This window comes from Salmo trutta, chromosome 10, assembly GCF_901001165.1.
Source record: "Salmo trutta chromosome 10, fSalTru1.1, whole genome shotgun sequence".
Lineage (NCBI taxonomy): Eukaryota > Metazoa > Chordata > Actinopteri > Salmoniformes > Salmonidae > Salmo > Salmo trutta.
The window spans coordinates 30792122-30816967 of record NC_042966.1 but is presented as its reverse complement, the minus strand read 5'-3'; the positions used below and the strand labels follow the sequence as shown (position 1 = coordinate 30816967).

The window sequence follows — 24846 nt, the reverse complement described above, 5'->3', positions numbered from 1 at the left end:
TATGTTGCTACTATATAAAATGTATGTGTGTCACGGTACCCAAGGTAGGTTGCCGCTCTTACTTTGCGGTCAGCTCACACCTTTCTATGAGGAGTGGATTGTTTCATTTCTGCTTGATGCATGAAAACCATAATGACATTCATAAAGGGGGGACATGTGATGTCCACTCTACACTGCTGGTACCTGATGCCAGTGCAGCCCTTCCCACCGGTAATGATTTATCTTGTTCAACGTATTGGTGGGTAGTGTGGTGTGGAGGGGGGAAGGCTATATCTGGCCCCAGTGTCTGACCAACCAGAGTGTCGTGGGCAGCGGGCAATGGGCTGGGCACCCCATGGGCTGGGCAGCATCTTATCCTGGCTGGCTGTGCTGCTGTGCCGCTCTCCACAGAGGGTAAGTGGACCTCTGATCTTTGCCCGTTTGCCTCTCCTACCCAGGGCGAAGGGAAGGAGAAGGTTGGCTTCGAAGGTCCCTACTGAGCATTCCAGGTAAACAGCTTTGCTTTGTTAATTAGATTCCTTAACAGATCACACCAAGACAAGCAGATCTAAAGGAAAAGTCAACATTTGATTTCTTTGTTTCATCCATACGTATTATGTTATATTATGTTATGTGACATGCCTGTGGGCTTCAGTCGTCAATGAAAGACAATGTCGATGTCCCAGCAGCATGTAGGTTGTGTGTGAGAAAATGTACATGTGGGGTAAAACGGGAATGATAATTTATGAGTATCTGTAGTGATACTGTATCTCTATTTTAGGCTGCAATTAGATTAACAAAATGACATTGTTTGAAGGCATGACCTTTGACACTGTAGGAATTGTGAGACTGTGAAATTCCATTCCAGTGTTCCATTTACATTCTCAATTAATTATTCTCATGTTATCACCTGTAATACTGTAGCATTTCTGTCTAAGTAAGCCAGGTAAGGGATGTGTTTGTGAAAATAAATTAGCATGAAACAGTGAAAGTCATTGAAATTTGTTTGTACAGGTAAGTCAATATCCACAGACAAAACTAAATATAGTATAAATTCATAAAACGTATGAGGAACCATTTCCCTCCTGCACTGTATGAGGAATGCAACCATTTTCTGATGTCTGTGATTCGGATCCATCCATTACCTGCAGTACATAAATATTTGTCACTGCCATTTTACATTTAGGTACATGATTAAACATGATTTAGATCCTAAAACACACACAGAGAGTACACCTTTTTTACTTGCTTTTAATCACTCGGACCTGAGGGCAACAGTGCAAAGATCTACTACACTTCACTAAGGTAAGTGCTATTTACTTGGTCTTATTTGGTAACGGTGGTTCAGGTTGTGTGGCCATTCATAGAGGTTGGATGATTCGCCGCCCATCGTGTCTTGATATTTCTCTGGATATTGAATGGATCAAATTAGCATTTCTGACATTTCTTGCACACATTCTGTTCTACATTTTATTTGTCCTGCAAGATTGGAATCCCTCTTGCCTGTACAAATTCAATGAAATGGTAATTCGAAAGTTTGATGAGCTGTACCAGGGATGGGATACAATTTTCAATGCTCAAGTCTGGTTGTAATAGCAGAATCCTTCTTACATGAACCAAGTTGAAGGGCTTTCAATTGTGTTTTTAACGTGATAATGGTACACATACCATTACATGTTTGTAAGACCAACACCTTGGCATCTTGATACCTTTATGCAGATATAGAAAATCTATTCAGGATATGGATATACCACCACTGGGTTCCAAATAGCAATAGAGCTGGGCGATATGGCCTAAAACTAATATCTACATTTTTTTCAAACTTATGGGCGATTCATGATATATCTTAATTTTTGTAAAAAAATGTTATCGAAATAAGCTTTGTTGTACAATTAAAGTTAAAATACACTGCATTTAAAACAGTCATCAATTGTGAAAGTATACCTAGCCTGAATATATGCCATCCACAACCATAAGCCCCCACTGATCATTTAATTATTTTATCAAAATACTTGTACCTGCTTTCTTTGTTGTTGTTGCAATAATCACTGATCTGGCTTTCAGGTCTGTCTATAAAAATGTCCTTTTTTGTTACAAATTGAACCAGAACCATGCATAATGCACATTCACTAATAATGTAGCAGGCGTTATAGTAAATTAACACCGGATTCATAAACAATCTCTCAAACACAAGCCCACGTGCTAGTTAGTAGCCAGTTTATATTTAAAGTTTAGCCAAAAATGCATTTTTCTGGATTTTTTTGTTGTTATTCTGTCTCTCACTGTTCAAATAAACCTACCATTAAAATTATAGACTGATCATTTCTTTGTCAGTGGGCAAATGTACAAAATCAGCAGGGGATCAAATACTTTTTTCCCTCACTGTAGGTATAATTCCACAAACTCTGAAATCAGCTAACATGGCAAAACAGTTGAATTGTTATGAACCCAACCATCTCTCCGTCTTCAACTGTTTGAACAGCATGCTAACAAACTCACCCCATTCTGTACAAATGTGCGTAACCGTGACATTCAAACGAGGCTGCAATGAAAACGGACTGTAGTGGGACTGTAGTGACTGTGTTGGCATCAAAATCCTGGGTGTGAACTACGTTTCCATTCAGGGTTGATTGACATGGTAATGGCCTAACAGTATTGGAGAAAAGATGAAAAACCGGACCCCTCTGACGCTGTACGTTACATCGTGACATGTCACTACGTAACGGACAGCCTCTTTCCACCAGGGGTAGCCCTTCTCTCGCAGATTAAAATCATGCTTAACCATATACACTTGTAAGAAAACTTCATTATTCATGATATTTTTGTCTAAATTAATATAATTATTGCTAATATTACACTAATATTTCATGACTAGGGTGCCAATTGCATTTTTTTGCACGTCATCATGACACTCAGAAGCCGGAACAGCTGCAGTTCACTTGTGAGACTAACGTTAGCGCAGCCCTAAACCCCACATCAAATTCGACACAAAACTTCAAACAGGTATGTGATGAGACATTACATAAAATCTTTGTTTAATTTACATTTTAAAGTTGATTAGTTGGACAAATCGAGTGAAAAAACCTGTTTCCTCACACAACATATTTCCCCCTTTCACGATCACTTCGTAGCCTTCGCTCCCCACCCGCCATTTTTAAAAAGACCCGACGGAGCTCATTGCCTTCTTGAATTGTGCAGAGATGGGCATCATGAAGGTCTCGTCATTGATTTTGTTGGAAAGGGGAGAAATTATGCTTTACATTGGTATTGGTATTACAGTTGATCTGGAAGTATTACGCTTTTTTGGGTGCAAAAATAAGGTCAATTGTACGGACCAAGGCGATGTACAAAAGTGAGTGAGTTTACTTTAGCCTGTCCACTTTGTTCAGATGTTGAAATCAAGTGGCCTACCTTATTTCTCAGAATGAGAATGAGTTGCCAATTTCTTATACAATTGTTTTTTATAAAACACAGACTAAACTGCTAGTATAACAATCTTTATTTTAATTAAATGCTGCTAGCTATACGTGGTACCGTAATGCGCACACAACAAAATGAGCATTCATTTTCCGGAATAAATGTTCATTGCTACATCCATTTTAGTTGTGTCTGCTCTGCTCGAAATTTGAGGAGTTGAAACATAAACAGGGTGTGGTTCGAAAGGTTATATTCTCCTCTGTTACAGTAAAATAATGTCTCCATCTGTTTCGGTGTCCATATGACCAATTTTGTTGAAGCAAACCTCATGCAAATAGCGAGTTGAAACCGTCAGGAAGAAGTGATCTCTCATCTTTGTTGTCGTGAGTGGTAGGGGGAGAGGCTTGGGAGAAAGAGATGAAGTGAGAGGCTTCACTCTCGCCAAAATCTGTCCAAAATAAGCCCAGTGCGTATCTCTGCACTTATTATGAACCTAAGCTTGTTGCCTACCTTTCTGCCTTTGGGACAACGACTCCCATTTTTAGGGTGGAGACATGAGCATCTCATCATTATATACAGATAGCTGGTGTAAATGGGAAGGTGCTCAGTATAGAAGGAGCGAATGAGACGAGACCAAAAAGACAACATGAGAACAAGCGGCCATAAATCCCCCCAAAAAACAAAAAATACAAAAAAACTAAATTCTGCGATACAGGCGTTTGGAATATTGTGCAAAAACATAAAGGTTATAATTCAATATATCACCCAGCCCTAAATGATACCAGATTCCCTAAATCCACTAATTCTGACTAGATCACATAGGGGATGTATAGGGCATAGGGTTTTATCTGGGATACACACCGTTCCAGCCTGGAAGTGGCAGAAGGCGAGCCACGGGGGGAGAGATGGAGAGAAGTGTTGATGTAGCAGAAAACTAACAACATACTGAGTCTAATTCCGGGCCTTCACCATGCAGTATGTCCTCTGTCTCCTATAGGGTGTGAAACAGGCGTAGGATCAATGCTTCAGTACAGGGTTATGAGGCTGGAAAGTTCCAACCCTTATACATCTGGTTTTATCTAATCTGATGACACTAGTACAAAATGTTTGCACAGCATTTAAGCCCTATTAATGGACTTTCACCAGTTTCTAAAACTTCTGAGAATGTCAGATTTATCCACTCTTGTTTCTCCTTTACTTACTGGTGTTGGTTTTCTACTTAGATTTTGGTAGCCCTTTACACTCGTACTCGTATACGGGTTGAAAATGGCAAATTTGGGCACTAATAAGCTCCTAAATTGGAACGTTGTGCTGTACAGTAACATGCTATACATGATGTCAGAGCTCTGGCTCTGCACTTCACACCTCTGTATGGGTTTTGACTGACAGCCGTTCTGAACTTGAGCTTTGCGTGTAACAAGAAGTTGCTCCCATCCCTCCCGCTAATTGGGCAAAATATGCAAATGTTTTGTTGTCTTGAGTAAATTTAGATGACTATGTATTTTGAAATATGAGACGTTGAGGATTATAATAAATACCACTGTGATGTCATACAGCAACCCGTGAGTCCAAATGTGAACTTCAAATTTCCAAATCATACAACTCATGTTGTATACAGTGTCAATGTTTATGATCACTATGTTTCATTTACAGTTACACGCTGACATGGCATCATACCCTGTGTTGTTCTGAACAGAATAGGCCTATGTAGAGTGGAAGTCGGAAGTTTACATACACCTTAGCCAAATACATTTCAACTCAGTTTTTCACAATTCCTGACATTTAATCCCAGTAAAAATTCCCTGTTTTAGGTCAGTTAGGATCACCACTTTATTTTAAGAATGTGAAATGTCAGAATAATAGTAGAGAGAATGATTTATTTCAGCTTTCATGTCTTTCATCACATTCCCAGTGGGTCAGAAGTTTACATACACTCAATTAGTATTTGGTAGCATTGCCTTTAAATTGTTTAACTTTGGTGAAACATTTCGGGTAGCCTTCCACAAGCTTCCCACAGTAAGTTGGGTGAATTTTGGCCCATTCCTCCTGACAGAGCTGATGTAACTGAGTCAGGTTTGTAGGCCTCCTTGCTTGCACATGCTTTTTCAATTCTGCCCACAAATTTTCTATTGGATTGACTTAAGGGCTTTGTGATGGCCACTCCAATACCTTGACTTTGTTGTCTTTAAGCCATTTTGCCACAACTTTGAAAGTATGCTCGGGGTCATTGTCCATTTGGAAGACCCATTTGCGATCAAGCTTTAACTTCCTGACTGATGTCTTGACATGTTACTTCAATATATCCACATAATTGTCTTTCCTCATGATGCCATCTATTTTGTGAAGGGCACCAGTCCCTCCTGCAGCAAAGCACCCCCACAACATGATGCTGCCACCCTCATGCTTCACAGTTGGGATGGTGTTCTTCGGCTTGCAAGCCGTAAACAAATGTTGGAAAAATTGTCCTAACCGGCTTGCCAAAACTATAGTTTGTTAACAAAAAATGTGTGGAGGGGTTGAAAAACGAGTTTTAATGACTCCAACCTAAGTGTAAGTAAACTTCCAACTTCAACTGTATGTTTATTGTGAAGAAAATCTGCCTGGGCACACACACCTGAATGCACTCATGACTCCTTTCTGTGCACACCAAAATTACGATCTGTTTCTCTGAATTGCCTTGTGAAAAGCTAACACAGTAAGATTGTATTTTATAACTTAGCTAGTCATGTTGGCAATAGAACAAGCTTTCAAATCATGCCCACCTGACCCAGATTGCGATTTATGATTAACAGGTTTTAGATTGCGTAAAAAGCAACAGTAATTGTGTGACCTCGGGGATGCAGTGTTGTGTTCAAAATAAATCAACTACAAGTGTGCTTGCTCTAGTTCCTCAACGGCACAGTTAGGACAGCAACAAAAAAAACTTGTAGTTGAAGACTGTTCTTTGAGTCATAAAAATGCATTGAAATTGCTTAGAAACTGTGCACACTTTGGAGAGGTGTGGCCACTTGGAGACACCAGTTAGTCCTGTCACTCAAACCCTTGTCATTGTTTCATCTTATGTGGCACCTACCCCACATATTTTGTTATCAACAAATGTGGTACAACAAGTACAGAAAATGTAAAATGCACATAAAATCAACAGTGTAATGTTTGGATTCAGTCTTTTGATTTGATTAAGCTGCCCATTAGCCGATGCCAATGGTGACAGCTAGTCTTACTGGAGTCCAACTCATACCGAAAAGACATTACAGACAAAATACTTTACAATTTACATACTTAGAACATTGACGTAGTGTGTGTGTGTGTGTGTGTGTGTGTGTGTGTGTGTGTGTGTGTATTCATCAGTTACACATACATGTCAGTACATACACACAACAAGTAGGTCACATGGGGGAGAGACGTTGTGCCGTGAGGTGTTGCTTTATTTGTTTTTTAAAACCAGGTTTGCTGTTCACTTGCGAGTTTCATGCAATCAGGGCTCTGTATAATACTGTAGGTTTCCTTGAGTTTTTTTCTTGGACTGTTAAAATAACTCTAGTGGCATGTCTGGTGGGGTAAGTGTGTGTGTCAGTGCTGTGTGTAAGTTGACTATGCAAACAATTTGGAATTTTCAACAAATAATTTTTTCTTATAAAAACAAGAAGTGATGCAGTCAGTCTTTCCTCAACTCTTAGCCAAGAGAGACTGAAATGCATAGTACTGATATTAGCCCCCTGATTACAGTGAAGAGCAAGATGTGTCACTCTGTTCTGGGCCAGCTGTAGCTTAACTTGGTCCTTTTTTCAGCACTTGACCATATGACTGGGCGATAAGATGATATGATAAGATTAAACTAGAACCTGCAGGACTTTCTTTGTGGAGTTTGTTGTCAAAAAAAACTCTTTATCACGGCCAGATCTCTCCCCATCTTTACAACCATTGATTCTTTATGTTTTGACCATGACAGTTTACATTAACTGTTGTTTACTCGCCATTTTGTCTAATATTTTCCCCATTATCTCCAAACTGTTTCCTTTCAATTTCTGCCATTGTTATTATGCTTTTCATATTTCTTCTGCAAGAAACAATTCAATAAAGCCCTATCCATACAGTATAGGCCAATTCCCATGAGTGTAAAAGGTTAAGGTCCTTGTAGATCCAGATATAATTGCTACTACAATACAGCAGGGTAGTGACTGTAGAGATCCAGCTTTTACATCTGGTTTTATCTAAATAGATGCCACTAGTACAAAATGTTTATTATCAGTTCAGGTACTTTAGCAGTTATAATGGTCATTGTAATAATGTACTTTGTAAAGCTTCTGAGAATGTCCTATTACTCCAACTCTTGTTTCTCCTGTACTCTCTGGTAGTGTGGTTTAGCTTGATAGATTGTTGAGATGTTGAGGTCCTTTGTGAGGTAAATCTGTGCATATATTAAGATGCCTGTGTTGGTGAAGCTGCCCTTGGAGTCTCAGAATCAGAGAATCTCATTTCCATTACCAGTGTCCCAAATGGCACCCTGATCAAAGGTGTTGCACTATATACAGAATAGAGTACAAATTGGAATGCATCCTAGAGAAGAGGATAAGTCATAATGCCACTGGCACACCTACAGCCAACAGACAGTGTATTTAAAAGCTGTCATCACAGCCAAGTGCCATGTGAAGCTTAAAAAAACGGCAGGCAGACAGACCAGGCTCGCACACATAACAGGCTTACAGGTATTACTGGGCCTTTTGCTAAATTAGTATACTTTTTAGTCTAATTGCTTTTGAGAGATGATTTTTTTTAAACTTTTTTTCTGAAAATGGAAATGTCCTCTCTTTAATTATGAAAGGTGAATCCTCAGAGATTGATTTCTCTGTCGGTGCCAAGAATGACTGGGTTGTATCGAGGAAATTACATTTCAAACGTTGGGTGTCTTTGTTTGTTTGTATGCAAATTGGATGTGTGAGCCATTGGAATGCTGTTGAATCCTTTTAAATTGGGCCTGCTTTATTTCTAGTCAGTCACATACAGGTAACTGACAAAATAAAGGAAACACTACCATAAAGTGTCTTAATAGGGTGTTGGGACACCACGAGCTAGAACAGCTTCAATGCACCTTGGCATAGATTCTACAAGTGTCTGGAACTCTATTGGAGGGACGTGACACCATCCTTCCATAAAAAAAATCCCATAATTTGGTGTTTTGTTGATGGTGGTGGAAAACGCTGTCTCAGACACCACTCCAGAATCTCCCATAAGTGTTCAGTTTGGTTGAGATCTGGTGACTGAGACGGCCATGGCATATGGTTTACATTGTTTTCATGCTTATCAAACCATTCAGTGACCACTCATTCCCTGTGGATGGGGGCATTGTCGTCCTACGGGGGCATAGCCATCATACAGGGCACAGACTTCAGTTCAACGTCTAGTTTTGATTTACACTTGGTTGAGTTGTTAACTAAAATGAATTCAATGTGAAATCACCCTGCCATTTGATTTAGGTAAAAAATTGGGTGAAAAAAATACAAAATTTGTTTACGTTGATTACTTTTTAAAATCCAAATCACATTGATTGAATCATTTCCATTAATTATAATCCACATAATAATTCAGGTTTCTTGTTTCTGCAGGATTATTTCCTTCTGTAGGAGACTCTACATCTGTGTGATACTGTAAATACAATTTCACTATTTTGACGTATTCTAATGAGACCATGTTGCCAGGTGTAGATAAGATTTAACTTGTGGATGTTTCTTGAGCCTGGCAGCCAATGTAATGGATTCTGAACAAAGAGATAGAAACCTGAACAACACAGAGAATTATTTTATTTTGGATTTCTCTTTTTTTAAATCTAAAGACTCACAACTTGTTTTCAAAGGCAAGCCTTGACTGTAGTGAGAGAGAAGAGGATATTGAGTCTATGCTTAAGGTGGTATGTTGATGGACTCTAGTATCATTGTGATCTACACTGAGTGTACAAAACATTAGGAACACCTTCCTAATATTGAGCTGCATCCCCCCGACTTACAGGAGCAATTAGGTTTAAGTGCCTTGCTCAAGGGTACATTGACAGATTTTTTTACCTAAGGGTGCAGGGTTTCAAAACAAAGACCTTTCAGTTACTGGCCCAACGCGCTTACCCTCTAGGCTACCTGCCACCCCAGGGATCATAGCTTTCACCTGGATTCATCTGGTCAGTCTATGTCATGGCAAGAGCAGATTTGTACACTCAGTGTATGTGGCTATGGAGAGGAATGAAATGCTTGTATGCAATGTGATGTGTAGCTCTGGTATGGAATGTTGCTTTAGAATGGTGGCTGAAAACTCCATCCCTCCCAGAATTATGACCTATAACCTTCTATCTCCAATATGCCACACGTGGAATGCCTTCTACCGAACCGGCTTCTCAACATTAACCTAACTGGAGAAAATAGGAACTGTGTACTTTGCCAACCTCTATATTATGTGGCTTTCTTGCTACCGCCCTTATGTTTTGAAACTGAGCCCTTACATTTGATGCAGTTCATGCGAACATGAAATGGGATATAGAAACTACTAAACAGTAACTGACTATATATTTCAGAATATTCACGATCTCATTGTTGTAGTAAAGGCATTTAGCAGTTATAACCTTTCAGTTGGCCTGTCCATTTGAGTCAAAATCCGTTGAAGTGATTAAACAAAAACCCTCAACTTTTACTGGTGATGTCCCAAATGGCACCCTATTCCCTATGTAGTGCACTACATTTGACCAGAGCCCTATGTGACCTGGTCAAAAGTAGTGCAGTAAATGGGAAATAGTGTGTCATTTGGGACTCAGATACTGTGAAATTTGTTTGAAAGCTTTGCCTCAATGATATGGTTCTGCACAGCGGCTTGCTGGTGAGGATTACACTTGTCATCAAGGACCATGGCTTGGTTTAAGTATGCGTTCAAATCCCCTTTCTTCTTGAAGGTCCTTGTTGCGGTAGTTGTATGCTCTCAGAAGAATCCTTAAACCTCACTTTATATTTTCCTTGGCTTGCCTTTTCTTACTAAGGTCGAAGAGGATACAGTGTGCAAAAGTGCATGCAACGTGGAAACTGGAGAGTTTGCCTCTGAAGTGAGAGTTTGTTTTTAGTGCTCTGGCTGAAAACAGCAGTGGTCTTGACACTTTGAAAATGTATTCCCACAAGTGATCAATGTCAGAGACACACACAATGGATTCTTTAAGCCGAAATGTCTCTGAATTTACCCATGTGTGTATGAAGGACACATGAAGCTCTCTCTTGCCCAGTGGTGGAGCTCTACATCCAGAACTAGTCTTCTGTGTTCTGGAGGGATTATGCGGACTAGCATGTCAACATGCCACTCGTCAAAGGTGTTGCTGTGCTCTTGATCTGACAGGTAACACGTTGCCATGCCACATGAGCTGAATCGACAACTACTCTCTCCTTTGTACTTTCATATTTGAAACCTGAAAGTCTGTCAGTGGACAGGACTCTGAGGACCCTGCCCCAGCCTCTCAATGCATAACAATCAATCTCAGAGTTTTAACCCTTTCAAAGGAAAACATCCAATAGATCAGATCTCGTTAAGGTTAACTGAGATATCAATATCTGATTTAGATGGATTCTTTCATAAGCCTTCAGTGTTTCTTCGATATTCATTTAGCAGTGATGGGAGCGCTGCCACTGCTAAATCGTTGCCGCTAAATTGTTGCCACCATTCAAAGAAAATAATTTTCAGGATGATAAAACGTTTTTAGTGCAAACTTAAATTACTTAAACCAGATATAAAGTATGTAAATGGAACTATATGCTTTTTAAATAAGATAATCTTTGAGAACTAACGGTCACCAAAATAAAAACTAGACTGTCAGGGGGAATCTTAAATTCCCAAAATGTCATGGCTTATGCCCCCATTGATTTTGTTATGTTTGAGACACTCAGATAGCACAGGAACACAATGTAAGCCAAGGCAAAATGTGTACAATTGCAGGAAATTAGCTTTACAACTGTAAAATGTTCTCCCTAGCCCCATGGTAAAAATGTTTAGAATTGCAGGAAATTACCTTTACAACTGTAAAATGTTCTCCCTAGCCCCATGGCAAAATGTGTAGAATTGCAGGAAATATGTAGAATTTCAGATAACTAGCTATAAAACACCAGCAAATGTATCTGCAGTGAAGAGGGCATCTAAAATGTTGAGTTAGACCATGTCAATCCTAGGAGAAACACTGGACTTGATATCATTTCTTTAATTGTAAGATTTAAAAAATATATTTTAATGATGTTCGTTGTAGTTGACACATGTGGTCAGCTTCATAAAAGAGTAAAACTACATCTAAGATATTACACCTGTTGACAGAATAAAATATGAGGTTTAAGTAGATTTCAGTAAGATTGTGTGTGGGTGTGTTATACTGTTTGTCTCTGTACCTTCAGGAGGGTCTCAAATGTATTCTGACGTTAGCAGGAAGCAGAGGGCGGCAGCAAAGCAGAAAAGGCCAGTTAATCTTGCAGCTGCTTCCAAAATGGCACCCTATTCCATATGTACAGTAGTGCACTACGTTTGGGGTATAGCTCAGCTTGAGGTAGCTAACCCTGGGAATGCATTTCCTGCCACTCGCCACTTTTGTTTTGAAGATTCATAATTTTTCCCTCTCACCTTTCCATCTCTCTCTCTCTCATTCCCCCCCCCCCAAATCTCCCTCCCTCTTTCTCCCCCACCCTCTCTCGCTCATTCTCTCTCTCAACCTCTCTTATCTTCTTAATGTGACGGAGATCTGTAATAGAGAATAATTTTGGGGTTTTACATAATACATTTTGAGATGTGTTTGATTGCAAACTGGCCTTTTCCCAACTGGCTAAAGTATGTGACTTTATTTTGACCACTGTAAGTGTGATAAGTGTGATGCCATCAGTGCTGCTGAACCCTGTGAGTCCCATGAGTCCCAGAGATGCTGAAGGAAAAGGAAGGTCTGAGAAATTTGATGCCTGCCTTCCCACTACCTGGCCCAGGCAGGTCTATAACCAGAGCAGTGTTTCTCACAAACAAGGCATTTTTATTTGATAGGTCACAGTGGTGGATTCAGAGGTGGTGTTAAACACTGCAGTTGAGATAGTGAGAGGGAAGAGAGACTATCCTGGAGTGCTGAGAGAGGGAAGAGAGACTATCCTGGAGTGCTGAGAGAGAGAGAGAGAGGGAAGAGAGACTATCCTGGAGTGCTGAGAGAGAGAGAGACTATCCTGGAGTGCTGAGAGAGAGAGAGACTATCCTGGAGTGCTGAGAGAAAGAGAGACTATCCTGGAGAGAGAGAGAGAGAGAGAGGGAAGAGAGACTATCCTGGAGTGCTGAGAGAGAGAGAGAGACTATCCTGGAGTGCTGAGAGAGAGAGAGACTATCCTGGAGTGCTGAGAGAGAGAGAGAGAGGGAAGAGAGACTATCCTGGAGTGCTGAGAGAGAGAGAGAGACTATCCTGGAGTGCTGAGAGAGAGAGAGACTATCCTGGAGTGCTGAGAGAGAGAGAGACTATCCTGGAGTGCTGAGAGAGAGAGAGAGCGAGACGGAGAGTAAAAGGGAGGGAGGGGAGAGAGAGAGAAAAAAAAGGGGAGAGGGATGGTTTACTGACTCTTGGAGTGGTGCTGAAAGAGAAAGGGCCCTGTAATTACCTGTAGAGAGATTTGTGTGTCTGACACGGTGGATTGACAAATCGGCACTCAACCTCCACAGATTAGTAATATTACCGCTTCTGCTGCTTAGAGAAGGGAGATAGGAGAAAGGGGGAGGCAGAGAGGAGGCATGGGGAGGCAGAGAGGAGGCATGGGGAGGCAGAGAGGAGGCATGGGGAAGCAGGGAGAGGCAAAGAGAGGCAGAGAGGAGGCAGGGGGAGGCAGAGAGGAGGCAGGGGGAGGCAGAGAGGAGGCATGGGGAGGCAGAGAGGAGGCATGGGGAAGCAGGGGGAGGCAGAGAGGAGGCAGGGGAGGCAGAGAGGATGCAGGGAGAGGCAGAGAGCAGGCAGGGTTAGGCAGAGAGGAGGCAGGGGGAGGCAGAGAGAGGTAGAGAGGAGGCAGGGGGAGGCAGAGAGGAGGCAGGGGGAGGCAGAGAGGAGGCATGGGGAGGCAGAGAGGAGACATGGGGAAGCAGGGGGAGGCAGAGAGGAGGCTGGGGGAGGCATGGGGAGGCAGAGAGGATGCAGGGGGAAGCAGGGAGAGGTAGAGAGGAGGCAGGGTTAGGCAGGGGGAGGCAGAGAGAGGTAGAGAGGAGGCAGGGTTAGGCAGAGAGGAGGCAGGGTTAGGCAGAGAGAGGCAGAGAGGAGGCAGGGTTAGGCAGAGAGGAGGCGGGGTTAAGCAGAGAGGAGGCAGGGTTAGGCAGAGAGGAGGCGGGGTTAGGCAGAGAGGAGGCGAGGTTAGGCAGAGAGGAGGCGGGGTTAGGTAGAGAGGAGGCAGAGAGGAGGCAGAGAGGAGGCAGGGGGAGGCAAAGAGGAGGCATGGGGAGGCAGAGAGGAGGCAGGGGGAGGCAGACATAGTGGAAAACAGACAAGCGACAGAGAGAGTTGAGGGAAGTGACAAAGAGGAAGTGGAAGAGAGAGAGAGAGAAAGAGAGGGAAGTGGTGAGGGAAGTGTAATTAGTAGTCGAAGGCGAATACAATTACAGGGGAGAGACAGAAAGAAAGGCGAGAGAAAGGGAGAGAAATAGGGAGAGAGAGAGGGAGAGAAATAAGGAGAGAGAGGGAGAGAAATAAGGAGAGAGAGGGAGAGAAATAAGGAGAGAGAGGGAGAGAAATAAGGAGAGAGAGGGAGAGAAATAAGGAGAGAGAGGGAGAGAAATAAGGAGAGAGAGAGGGAGAGAAATAAGGAGAGAGAGAGGGAGAGAAATAAGGAGAGAGAGAGGGAGAGAAATAAGGAGAGAGAGAGGGAGAGAAATAAGGAGAGAGAGAGGGAGAGAAATAAGGAGAGAGAGGGAGAGAAATAAGGAGAGAGAGGGAGAGAAATAAGGAGAGAGAGGGAGAGAAATAAGGAGAGAGAGAGGGAGAGAAATAAGGAGAGAGAGAGGGAGAGAAATAAGGAGAGAGAGAGGGAGAGAAATAAGGAGAGAGAGAGGGAGAGAAATAAGGAGAGAGAGAGGGAGAGAAATAAGGAGAGAGAGAGGGAGAGAAATAAGGAGAGAGAGAGGGAGAGAAATAAGGAGAGAGAGAGGGAGAGAAATAGGGAGAGAGAGAGGGAGAGAAATAAGGAGAGAGAGAGGGAGAGAAATAAGGAGAGAAGGGGGGTTTAGATAACAGTACATAGCTTTGTGTTGATTGTCGAAGCTCTCACAGCCATCTTTGTCTGTCCTTTTAATGTGAAACCACTTTTTGTTTCCTTGACATAGATTTTATTCAATATAGAATGGTGTGTTTTTGTCTTTTTTATTTGTAGCTACAACTTGATCAGTCTTTGATTGTGTGAGGCATTCAGGCTGTAGTACCCCTCTACAACTCAACAAGTCATAGATCCGATAGCAGCGTTATGGTCTCTGATTATTTGTAATTTTTAATTTTTGCTGTTCACATATGACAGCCTCGATCAGATTGTCAAGATCTTTATATCTTATAATTAATATCCATATCCACACACACACACACCCTTGTGAAGCTTAAGACCGGCACTAGCTAAATTAGCTCCATTTTAACTCCAGCCAAACTTCCATATTGTTCAGGGTGGGATTATCAATGCAGAATTTTCTTCACAGTTTGAATGACTATTTTTGAATGACTCCCCATTTTAAAATATATGTATTGTAAGGCAATGACAAACAGGGAAATTATTCTCCTCAGAGAGAGAGAGAGAGAGAGAGGTCAAAATAAATAAAAGGTTGGAGTTGGATCGTTATGAGATCGGCTTTGCTGGCTCTCCCTCGCTAGGGCTGGAAGGAGATCTGGATCAATACTCCTGGTCGATGACTGGGATGCATCCCAAATGGCACCCTATCCCCTATATAGTGCACTACTTTTGACCAGAGCCTTATTGGAATAGGGTGCCATTTGTGACGCAAAATGTGGGACTGGCCTGAAAATAAAGGAATGAATGAAGAATCTGAGCAGAAAACTGATAAAAGAGAGACACAGGGATAGGATAAGAATCCATCATCCACCCTCCATCCTGTCTGCATGTCTCTTCATTTATTTATTTAAAATGTTCTCCTTTCTTCTCTTTCCTTCTTCCTGGCTTTTCGATTGTTACAATAGTGCCTTGAATGTAAAGAAAAACTACAATCTGGTATTTTTTGTATGTACATTACAAGGTCTCATTTCATGATCCTTCGGCGACTGGAATGATACCATAAACACTGTTGGAATGCACCTTCAGCCGGTTTTATTTCTTGGTGGGTAAAATAGCATACTAACTTTGATGTTGTCAATTGGATATTTGTAATCAAACAACTTGTATACCACTGCAGGATCTGTTTTCGTTATGCAGCCTGTAGTTTGGCTTGCATTAGTGATGTTTAACAGATAACTTTTCAGTGGCTTTAATTACTGGTATAGTTGATGACTGAGATGAATTGCTTGCAAAGAGACAGTCTGTGATTTTTGTTCTAGTTTCATTTTTGCCCACTAAGCCCGCTTATACAGTATGCATAGAGTATGACGACAGCCTTATTGATTTGAACTGGATAAGGAGTGAGAGAGAGAGAGAGAGAGAGATGAGGATTTAGGGAGTGAGATCTAGGAGAGAGAGAGGAAAATAAGAGAGTATGAGTGTAGAGTATGAGAGTAGTTTCATGCTGAATGACTCACAGAGTGGAATAGTAATACATATTTATCAGCCTGCCTATGACTCTTGGCCTGGCGGTTCACTGTGCCATATAAGACATACTGAGCAGTAGGAAGAAAACAAACAAAGATTTGCCACAAGTAATCGCAAGGCAGAGGTGCCAATCATGCTTTTAGGAATATTTTTGTTGCTCTCTTTCCTCTTGCCAGTTCAATGCTATAATTCAATTCAAACCTATACATGACGCCTTGAAAATCGAAGGCATTTCAAGGGGTTTTATCCTGTCATTATAATTTCAAATCAATTTCAAACTATAATTTGAATAGCATAATCATGTAAACAGTTGTTTGGATAGTAGTTAGGCATTAGTAGTTAGACATTAGTAGTTAGACATTAGTAGTTAGACATTAGTAGTTAGGTATTAGTAGTTAGACATTAGTAGTTAGGTATTAGTAGTTAGACATTAGTAGTTAGTAGTTAGGTATTAGTAGTTAGACATTAGTAGTTAGACATTAGTAGTTAGTAGTTAGACATTAGTAGTTAGGTATTAGTAGTTAGGCATTAGTAGTTAGGTATTAGTAGTTAGGCATTAGTAGTTAGGCATTAGTAGTTAGGTATTAGTAGTTAGGTATTAGTAGTTAGACATTAGTAGTTAGACATTAGTAGTTAGACATTAGTAGTTAGTAGTTAGGTATTAGTAGTTAGGCATTAGTAGTTAGGCATTAGTAGTTAGGTATTAGTAGTTAGACATTAGTAGTTAGGCATTAGTAGTTAGGCATTAGTAGTTAGGCATTAGTAGTTAGACATTAGTAGTTAGTAGTTAGGTATTAGTAGTTAGGTATTAGTAGTTAGGTATTAGTAGTTAGTAGTTAGGTATTAGTAGTTAGGCATTAGTAGTTAGGTGTTAGTAGTTAGGTATTAGTAGTTAGTAGTTAGGTATTAGTAGTTAGTAGTTAGGTATTAGTAGTTAGACATTAGTAGTTAGGTATTAGTAGTTAGACATTAGTAGTTAGGCATTAGTAGTTAGGTATTAGTAGTTAGGCATTAGTAGTTAGGCATTAGTAGTTAGTAGTTAGGTATTAGTAGTTAGACATTAGTAGTTAGGTATTAGTAGTTAGGCATTAGTAGTTAGGCATTAGTAGTTAGGCATTAGTAGTTAGGCATTAGCATAGCCCATCTTTAATTTAGCCCAAACTACTACCTCTTCCCCTACTGTATTTATTTATTTTATTTATTTTGCTCCTTTGCACCATATTATTTATATTTTAACTTTTAACTTTCTTCAAACTACAAATCTACCATTCCAGTGTTTTTCTTGCCATACTTTATTTACTTTGCCACCATGGCATTTTTTTGCCTTTACCTCCCTTATCTCACATAATTTGCTCACATTGTATATAGTCTTATTTTTTCTACTGCATCATTGATTGTATGTTGTTTTACTCCATGTGTAACTCTGTGTTTTTGTATGTTGTTGAACTGCTTTGCTTTATCTTGGCCAGGTCGCAATTGTAAATGAGAACTTGTTCTCAACTTGCCTACCTGGTTAAATAAAGGTGAAATAAATAAATAAATAAAATAAAATTAGTAGTTAGACATTAGTAGTTAGACATTAGTAGTTAGACATTAGTAGTTAGTAGTTAGGTATTAGTAGTTAGGTATTAGTAGTTAGGCATTAGTAGTTAGGTATTAGTAGTTAGGTATTAGTAGTTAGACATTAGTAGTTAGACATTAGTAGTTAGTAGTTAGGTATTAGTAGTTAGACATTAGTAGTTAGGTATTAGTAGTTAGGCATTAGTAGTTAGGCATTAGTAGTTAGACATTAGTAGTTAGACATTAGTAGTTAGTAGTTAGGTATTAGTAGTTAGACATTAGTAGTTAGACATTAGTAGTTAGTAGTTAGGTATTAGTAGTTAGGCATTAGTAGTTAGGTATTAGTAGTTAGACATTAGTAGTTAGGCATTAGTAGTTAGGCATTAGTAGTTAGGTATTAGTAGTTAGGTATTAGTAGTTAGGTATTAGTAGTTAGGCATTAGTAGTTAGGTATTAGTAGTTAGACATTAGTAGTTAGACATTAGTAGTTAGACATTAGCAGTTAGTAGTTAGGTATTAGTAGTTAGGCATTAGTAGTTAGGCATTAGTAGTTAGACATTAGTAGTTAGGCATTAGTAGTTAGGCATTAGTAGTTAGGTATTAGTAGTTAGGTATTAGTAGTTAGGTATTAGTAGTTAGGCATTAGTAGTTAGACATTAGTAGTTAGGTATTAGTAGTTAGGTATTAGTAGTTAGTAGTTAGGTATTAGTAGTTAGGTATTAGTAGTTAGGTATTAGTAGTTAGTAGTTAGGTATTAGTAGTTAGGTATTAGTAGTTAGTAGTTAGGTATTAGTAGTTAGGTATTAGTAGTTAGTAGTTAGGTATTAGTAGTTAGGTATTAGTAGTTAGGCATTAGTAGTTAGGCATTAGTAGTTAGGCATTAGTAGTTAGGTATTAGTAGTTAGACATTAGTAGTTAGACATTAGTAGTTAGACATTAGTAGTTAGTAGTTAGGTATTAGTAGTTAGGCATTAGTAGTTAGGCATTAGTAGTTAGACATTAGTAGTTAGACATTAGTAGTTAGGCATTAGTAGTTAGGCATTAGTAGTTAGGTATTAGTAGTTAGGTATTAGTAGTTAGGCATTAGTAGTTAGACATTAGTAGTTAGACATTAGTAGTTAGACATTAGTAGTTAGACATTAGTAGTTAGTAGTTAGACATTAGTAGTTAGTAGTTAGGCATTAGTAGTTAGGTATTAGTAGTTAGGTATTAGTAGTTAGGTATTAGTAGTTAGGTATTAGTAGTTAGGTATTAGTAGTTAGTAGTTAGGTATTAGTAGTTAGTAGTTAGGTATTAGTAGTTAGACATTAGTAGTTAGACATTAGTAGTTAGTAGTTAGACATTAGTAGTTAGACATTAGTAGTTAGGTATTAGTAGTTAGGTATTAGTAGTTAGGTATTAGTAGTTAGACATTAGTAGTTAGTAGTTAGACATTAGTAGTTAGTAGTTAGGCATTAGTAGTTAGGTATTAGTAGTTAGGTATTAGTAGTTAGGTATTAGTAGTTAGGTATTAGTAGTTAGGCATTAGTAGTTAGGTATTAGTAGTTAGACATTAGTAGTTAGACATTAGTAGTTAGACATTAGTAGTTAGTAGTTAGGTATTAGTAGTTAGGCATTAGTAGTTAGGCATTAGTAGTTAGACATTAGTAGTTAGGCATTAGTAGTTAGGCATTAGTAGTTAGGTATTAGTAGTTAGGTATTAGTAGTTAGGTATTAGTAGTTAGGCATTAGTAGTTAGACATTAGTAGTTAGTAGTTAGGTATTAGTAGTTAGGTATTAGTAGTTAGGTATTAGTAGTTAGGTATTAGTAGTTAGGTATTAGTAGTTAGTAGTTAGGTATTAGTAGTTAGGTATTAGTAGTTAGGTATTAGTAGTTAGTAGTTAGGTATTAGTAGTTAGGTATTAGTAGTTAGGTATTAGTAGTTAGGTATTAGTAGTTAGGTATTAGTAGTTAGGTATTAGTAGTTAGGCATTAGTAGTTAGGCATTAGTAGTTAGGTATTAGTAGTTAGACATTAGTAGTTAGACATTAGTAGTTAGACATTAGTAGTTAGTAGTTAGGTATTAGTAGTTAGGCATTAGTAGTTAGGCATTAGTAGTTAGACATTAGTAGTTAGGCATTAGTAGTTAGGCATTAGTAGTTAGGTATTAGTAGTTAGGTATTAGTAGTTAGGTATTAGTAGTTAGACATTAGTAGTTAGGTATTAGTAGTTAGACATTAGTAGTTAGACATTAGTAGTTAGACATTAGTAGTTAGTAGTTAGACATTAGTAGTTAGTAGTTAGGCATTAGTAGTTAGGTATTAGTAGTTAGGTATTAGTAGTTAGGTATTAGTAGTTAGGTATTAGTAGTTAGGTATTAGTAGTTAGTAGTTAGGTATTAGTAGTTAGTAGTTAGGTATTAGTAGTTAGGTATTAGTAGTTAGACATTAGTAGTTAGACATTAGTAGTTAGTAGTTAGGCATTAGTAGTTAGGTATTAGTAGTTAGACATTAGTAGTTAGTAGTTAGACATTAGTAGTTAGTAGTTAGACATTAGTAGTTAGGTATTAGTAGTTAGACATTAGTAGTTAGACATTAGTAGTTAGGTATTAGTAGTTAGACATTAGTAGTTAGACATTAGTAGTTAGTAGTTAGGTATTAGTAGTTAGACATTAGTAGTTAGACATTAGTAGTTAGACATTGATATTGGTATTGAGATCTGTACACGGAAACCATTTCCTCAGGATTTTTTTGTTTTGTTGTAAAGTCCAAGAAAGTGAATGTGTTTGCAATGAGGCATGCAGTGAAATGGCAAGGCTCCCTGTGAGAAAATGGAATAGGCAATTTCAAATCCTCCCTGCCCTGGAATATCCACCTGGCTAGTGACAATTTGTCTCAGGAGGCATACATACACACTCAAAGAGGTGTACACGCGCGCATGGACATTCACACAGATCCTTATGCGCACGCACGCACGCACCCACACGCACACTCCCATCTTGATGCAGAGCCCAACCTAGACAATTAAGCACTTGGTGTTGTCATAATAAACCATATCCCTGTTAACCTCTTTGGTTGTGTACAGATATCATCCTATCCTTGCTTTTATAAATAGCCTCGTCCCATCTTTAGTCACAGACAACGTGTCTGTCTACGACAGTGACAGGCAGAGCCTGCGTTCCCACGTTCCCTGGTCAGAAGTGGTGCACTATATAAAGAATAGGGTACCATTTGGGATGCAGATAGACATACAGTGGTGGGGGAGAGACTGATGCCTCTCTGACTCGAGTTAAAAGTGTCATGAATCACAGTGTGGCAAAATGTGACACTAGTGCGTCCCAAATGGCACCCTATTCCCTTATATAGTGCATTACTCTCATTATTCTCACTGTGTGAGAATGCTATTCATTGATTACAGCTCAGCGTTCAACACCATGGTACCCTCAAAGCTCATCACTAAGCTAAGGATCCTGGGACTAAACACCTCCCTTTGCAACTGGATCCTGAACTTCCTGACGGGCCGCCCCCAGGTGGAAAGGGTAGGTAGCAACACATCTGCCACTCTGATCCTCAACACTGGAGCCCCCCAGGGGTGCGTGCTCAGTCCCCTCCAGTACTCCCTGTTCACCCACGACTGCATGGCCAGGCACGACTCCAACACCATCATTAAGTTTGCAGACGACACAACAGTGGTAGGCCTGATTACCGACAACGACGAGACAGCCTATAGGGAGGAGGTCAGAGACCTGGCCGGGTGGTGCCAGAATAACAACCTCTCCCTCAACGTAACCAAGACTAAGGAGATGATTGTGGACTACAGGAAAAGGAGGACTGAGTACGCCCCCATTCTCATCGACGGGGCTGTAGTGGAGCAGGTTGAGAGCTTCAAGTTCCTTGGTGTCCACATCACCAACAAACTAGAATGGTCCAAACACACCAAGACAGTCGTGAAGAGGGCACGACAAAGCCTATTCTCCCTCAGGAAACTAAAAAGATTTGGCATGGGTTCTGAGATCCTCAAAAGGTTCTACAGCTGCAACATCGAGCGCATCCTGACCGGTTGCATCACTGCCTGGTACGGCAATTGCTCGGCCTCCGACCGCAAGGCACTACAGAGGGTAGTACGTACAACCCAGTACATCACTGGGGCTAAGCTGCCTGCCATCCAGGACCTCTACACCAGGCGGTGTCAGAGGAAGGCCCTAAAAATTGTCAAAGACCCCAGCCACCCCAGTCATAGACTGTTCTCTCTACTACCGCATGGCAAGTGGTACCGGCGTGCCAAGTCCAGGACAAAAAGGCTTCTCAACAGTTTTTACCCCCAAGCCATAAGACTCCTGAACAGGTAATCAAATGGCTACCTGGACTATTTGCATTGTGTACCCCCCAACCCCTCTTTTACGCTGCTGCTACTCTCTGTTTATCATATATGCACAGTCACTTTAACTATATATTCATGTACATACTACCTCAATTGGCCCGACCAACTAGTGCTCCCACACATTGGCTAACCGGGCTATCTGCATTGTGTCCCACCACCCACCAACCCCTCTTTTACGCTACTGCTACTCTCTGTTCATCATATATGCATAGTCACTTTAACCATATCTACATGTACATACTACCTCAATCAGCCCGACTAACCGGTGTCTGTATGTAGCCTCGCTACTTTTATAGCCTCGCTACTGTATATAGCCTCGCTACTGTTTTTCACTGTCTTTTTACTGTTGTTTTTATTTCTTTACTTACCTATTGTTCACCAAATACCTTTTTTGCACTATTGGTTAGAGCCTGTAAGTAAAGCATTTCACTGTAAGGTCTACTACACCTGTTGTATTCGGTGCACCTGACAAATAAACTTTGATTTAATTTGGTTTACTGAGGGACAAAACAAGTCTTTTAAAGGGGCACTCGTACTCTCTGTGTCTCTCGCTCTCTCTCTGTCACTTTCCGTCTCTCTCTCTCTCTCTCTCTCCCTCTGTCTTTCTCTGTCTCTCTCTCTCCCTCTCTCTCTCTCTCTCTCTCTCTCTCTCTCTCTCACTGTCAATCTCTCACTGTCAATATCTCTCTCTCTCTCTCACTGTCAATCTCTGTCTCTCTCTCTCTCTTTTCCCCTCCTTCTTTTTCCATATTTTTCCACCATCCTCTCTCTATTGTCAGCTTCCTCTTTCAGCTAAAATCTCCATACCTTAAAAAATCATGCATACCGCATGAATCATGCATTGCATAACAGAACACTAACTCTACAGTATTTCAAAACACGAAGTTCAAAACATGAAGGCCATGATTCATATTTTCATATGCATATGACTCACACACACACACACACACACACACACACACACACACACACACACACACACACACACACACACACACACTCCCCTCTTGATGCAGAGCCCAACCTAGACAATTAAGCACTTGGTGTTGTCATAATAAACCATATCCCTCTAAAACCTCTTTTGGTTGTGTACAGATATCATCCTATCCTTGCTTTTATAAATAGCCTCGTCCCATCTTTAGTCACAGACAACGTGTCTGTCTACGACAGTGACAGGCAGAGCCTGCGTTCCCATGTTCCCTGGTCAGAAGTGGTGCACTATATAAACAATAGGGTACCATTTGGGATGCAGAGAGACATACAGTGGTGGGGGAGAGACTGATGTCTCTCTGACTCGGGTTAAAAGTGTCATGAATCACAGTGTGGCGAAATGTGACACTAGTGCGTCCCAAATGGCACCCTATTTCCTTATATAGTGCATAACTTTTTACCAGAGCTCATAGTGCACTCTGTAGGGAATGGGGTACCATTTGGAAGACAGTGGCAAATGGGGGGGGTGTGTTAGTATGACCAACAGGATGACTGGTAAAATCATTTGTTTGTTTTCGTCGCAAAATCGTTCCCATTTTCTGCTCTCTGTTTTCCCCCGTTTTATTTGAGCTAGACGCCACAAATCCCTGTGAGGGAGGCCTTGGTATTGAGGGTACAGTATGGTTGTTATGGGATTTTCTGTGTGTTATACTCAGATACTACTACCGAGGACACATTGTGTATCCCAAATGGCACCTTATTCCCTCTAGTGTGCACTAGTTTTGACCAGAGCTATGTGGTCCCTGGTAAAAAGTAGTTCACTATAAAGGGAATAGGGTGTCATTTGGACGCATTTATTGCTGTTCTGAGAGCGTCGTTCTGCTTTTTTAGCAATGTGGGTGTCGTGTGTGGAGAATACCCTGAGGCAAAGATTTAATGTTATACAATATTTACCCATTTGCCTGAAGTAGAATAGAAAAAAATAATTTGAATGAAATGTAGGATTAACAGTTAAAGCCTCGCTTTTGAAGCATCATTTTTTTCCCCTCTCCTCTACCACATCTGTGTAACTAAGGGGCAACACTGTGTTTTTCACCCACTGCAGAGGCTTTCTTTCACTTCCTCTTGGCTATTTCTCTTATTCCCCTGCATGAACTTCTTCTGAACATGGCATCACCGACAGTCATTGTGCAGAGAGAGATATTTGAAATAGAACGAGAGAGAGAGAAAGAGAGAGAAAATTTGAAGTCAAATGTCTACTATTTGCTGATGATCTGGTGCTTCTGTCCCCAACCAAGGAGGGCCTACAGCTGCACCTAGATCTTCTGCACAGATTCTGTCAGACCTGGGCCCTGACAGTAAATCTCAGTAAGACAAAAATAATGGTGTTCCAAAAAAGGTCCAGGTGCCAGGACCACAAATACAAATTACATCTAGACACCTTTGCCCTAGAGCACACAAAAAACGATACATGCCTCGGCCTAAACATCAGTGCCACAGGTAACTTGTACAAAGCTGTGAATGATCTGAGAGACAAGGCAAGAAGGGCCTTCTATGTTATCAAAAACAACATAAAATTTGACATACCAATTAGGATCTGGCTAAAAATACTTTAATCATAGAACCCATTGCCCTTTATGGTTGTGAGGTCATGGGTCTGCTCACCAACCAAGAATATCTTCCGTGTACAACGTAAAACACCAAATAATGCATGCAGAGCAGAATTAGGCCAATACCCGCTAATTATAAAAATCCAGAAAAGAGCCGTTCAATTCCACAACCACCTAAAAGGAAGTGATTCTCAAACTTTCCACAACAAAGCCATCACCTACAGAGAGATAAACCTGGAGAAGA

General features: G+C 40.3%; 1 protein-coding gene across 19 annotated transcripts in view; it reads left to right on the top strand.

The window, feature by feature from the left end:
- LOC115201553 (neurexin-1a) overlaps positions 1-24846 on the top strand; it is a 539338-nt gene that overhangs the window by 38744 nt on the left and 475748 nt on the right. The gene's annotated exons all lie outside the window — the stretch shown is intronic.